Source organism: Eptesicus fuscus, chromosome 1 (genome assembly GCF_027574615.1).
Source record: "Eptesicus fuscus isolate TK198812 chromosome 1, DD_ASM_mEF_20220401, whole genome shotgun sequence".
NCBI lineage: Eukaryota > Metazoa > Chordata > Mammalia > Chiroptera > Vespertilionidae > Eptesicus > Eptesicus fuscus.
This window is the reverse complement of record NC_072473.1, coordinates 15923692-15926856: the sequence shown is the minus strand read 5'-3', so window position 1 is coordinate 15926856 and position 3165 is coordinate 15923692. Positions and strand designations below refer to the sequence as shown.

General features: G+C 47.9%; 1 pseudogene; it reads right to left on the bottom strand.

Moving 5' to 3' along the window:
• Positions 1 to 486: 486 nt before the first annotated feature.
• LOC103292211 (sorbitol dehydrogenase-like) lies at positions 487 to 1596 on the bottom strand (annotated as a pseudogene).
• Between the last annotated feature and the right edge of the window lie 1569 nt (positions 1597 to 3165).

Below are 3165 nucleotides of genomic sequence, written 5' to 3'. Positions count from 1 at the left end.
TTGATCTCATGTGGGATTTTGTTTGATTGGTTTTATAATTACCCTAGACCCAGAAGGTCAGTCCCTTATTCTCCTTGTCATCAAACCAAATAGCACCTATGTCTAGAAACACTGTGCTCTCAACTAAAACTGCTGACAGCCCCTCATCCCAGGTCCTGAGCTGCAGATTTTCCTGAAAATCAGCTTCTAGACCAGTTACGTCTCAATCAAGTTGTCTCTTCATAAGTCAGCCCTCCCATCCCCCACCTGACCAGTCACGATGGAAGCAGGAACTCAAGGGACAGATTTCTTCCCTCACTTGACTCAGCAGAAACAGGTTATTCTGACTACACGTTCCTCCAAACTATCCCTGCTTGTGTTTTTAAGGCATACCAACCGCTCTGTGTAGGGCTCTCTGCTTGTAATGATTTATTTTAATCACCCTTACTACTTTAAAGAAACTTCTGCCTTAAAGCCCACCCTTGCCTAGCCATGTAGCCCTGAGATGCTAAGAGGGTGGGAATGAGGGCAGAGCCCAATTAACATCAGGGATTCTGATCATTGGGGTCGCACTTGATCATGACTTTCAATCCCAAACCCTTTTTGGATGTTTCAAAGGCCTCCAGCGCTTTCTCCAGAGGAAACCTATGGGTCACTGAAGACTTTACATTCACAGACTTGGATGCAAGCATTGAAATCGCCATCGGCCATGTGTTGCAGTATCGAAACACGCCCTTGATATCCACTTCTCGGATGGCTGCATGCACTAGGGGCAATGGCGGCCTCCGCCCCAGTGCACTCGATGGTGACTTCTGGCTTGCACCCCAGGAGACCCTCCACTTTACTGGCGATTTCCTGCGGGCTCTCCTTGGTGATCTGGAGGACAAAGTCAACCCCAACTTCCTTGGCTTTAGACAACCGAGAGGCAGACAGATCAGTCACCACCACTTGAGCTGCACCCATTGCCTTGGCCACCAGCAAATTGACCAATCCAATTGGCCCAGCTCCACACACAAAGACCTTGTTCCCCAGGGTGATTCCAGCTCACCGGCAGGTATGGATCCCCACAGACAGTGGCTCAATCAGGGCCCCTTCCTCAAAGGTGACATTGTCAGGAAGCTTGTAGCAGAAATTGGCATTGTGCTTATAGAACCGGCAGAGGTTCCCATCATCGGGGGGCGTGGCACAGAAGAAGATGGTTGGTGACAGGTTGTACCGGCCAATCTTGCAAGAATTCATCCGTTTCTCGGGGAGCGCCAGGCTCGATGGCAACACAATCACCTGGTTGTAGGTGCTTTACCAATGACCCCACTTTTACGACTGTTCCTAAAGCTTCATGACCCAGAACCATTGGCTTTTTCACAATAAAATCCCCAATTCGACCATGCTGCCAGTAGTGGACATCTGAGCCACAGATTCCAACAGAATGCATCTTCAGCAGAACCTCATTTGGGCTTGGTTCAGGAATATGATAGTTCTCCAGGCGCAGGTCCCCGGGTCCGTGGACCACCAGAGACAGGTTCTCGGTCTTGGCTGCCGCCATGTCGCTCTTCCCTCCGGGGTGGAAGCTGCAGTCCGCAGGACGCTTGGAGGTTCTGGCGGCTGCCCGGCCGAGGGTCGGGGGTAGGAGGAGCGGTTTGCCGCTCTGTTAACCAATGAGTTTGCCGACCACTACCTTAGGGAAAAACACTTAAAAACATTTTAATAATGTACTAATGTCTTTAACCTGAAGTCAAAACTTCTGGGTAAGGGTAATGCCTTAAGCAGTGGTCGGCAAACTCATTAGTCAACAGAGCGGCAAACCGCGGCTCTGTTGCCGCATTTGGCTCGCAAGTCGCAGTTTGCCAACCACTGAACTAGGAGGTCACAAGTCCAATTCCCTGTTAGGGTACATGCCCAAGTTGTGGGTTCTACCCCCAGTGTGGGGTGTGCAGGAGGCAGCCCATCAATGATTCTCTCTCATCATTGATGTTTCTATCTCTCTCTCCCTCTCCCTTTCTCTCTGAAACCAATAAAAACATATTTTTAAAAAATCACAGTGAATTCATTAAATAATTCAAACAATTTTTATTGTGCATTGACTCTGGTCCATGCACTGGGTTAGGTGCTAAGGATACCATGAAGAGTAAGCCATTGTCCCTAGCTAGCCTCAGGTCTCTGAGTCACCTGCTACCACTCACATAAAAAGACTAAGTGAAACACAGCATGATGTGTACCACAATTGAGGTGAGTAGGGTGCAGTGGAATTACATAGGAAGTAGGGCCTATCTTGGGCTGAAAATGTTGGGAAGGGTGACTCCTGAACTAGTTCCTAAAGGATGACGTGTCCTTTCTGCTCACTGTGGCAGAAACCGTTGGTGTTCCCCTTCTTTGCGGGGAATGTGGCCAGATTACATTTAATGCCTCCCTTGCAACTTGTAGTCAGATGCTGCCATGCGACCAGTCTGAATGTAAACAAAAGTGATGTGCACCACTTCTAAACCTGGACCATAAAAACCCTCTCCCACTCAACCTGCAGCTCTTTCCCCATCCACCATCTGGCTGGATGGAAAGGACTCCAAGGATCTAGAGAAGAGTGGATCCACAAGGTGGGAGAAGCCAGGGTCCCTGAATGCACAGAACAGAGCCCCCTCCAAGCCCTAACTGTTAAAGGGGTAGTGGGAGATATTTATAATTCCCGCATACTGGAATATGGGCACTAGAAAATATTTTTCGCCACGCCTGACTTTTTTTCATGAGGCAGTGGGAAGCTGTTTAAATAGTTTTATTTATTTTTATTTTTTAATATATTTTTATTGATTTCAGAGAGAAAGGGAGAGGGAGAGAGAGACAGAAACATCAATGATAAGAGAGAATCACTGATCGGCTGCCTCCTGCACAACCCCTATTCAGGATCGAGCCCGCAACCGGGGCACGTGCCCTTGAATAGAACTAAACTAGGGATGTCTTCAGTCTGTAGGCTGATGCTCTATCCACTGAATTCAACTGGCTAGGGCATGTTTGGATAGTTTTATACAAAGAAATGACGTGATCAAATTTGTTTTTAAGAAAGGTCACTCTGGTGGCAATATGGAACGTGGACAAGACTGGAAGCAGAGAGAGCAACACAGATTAGTTTCATAGTCAAGGCAAGAAAAATGTGTATCTGAACTAAATCATTAGCAGGGGTTACAGACCAGGGGAGAC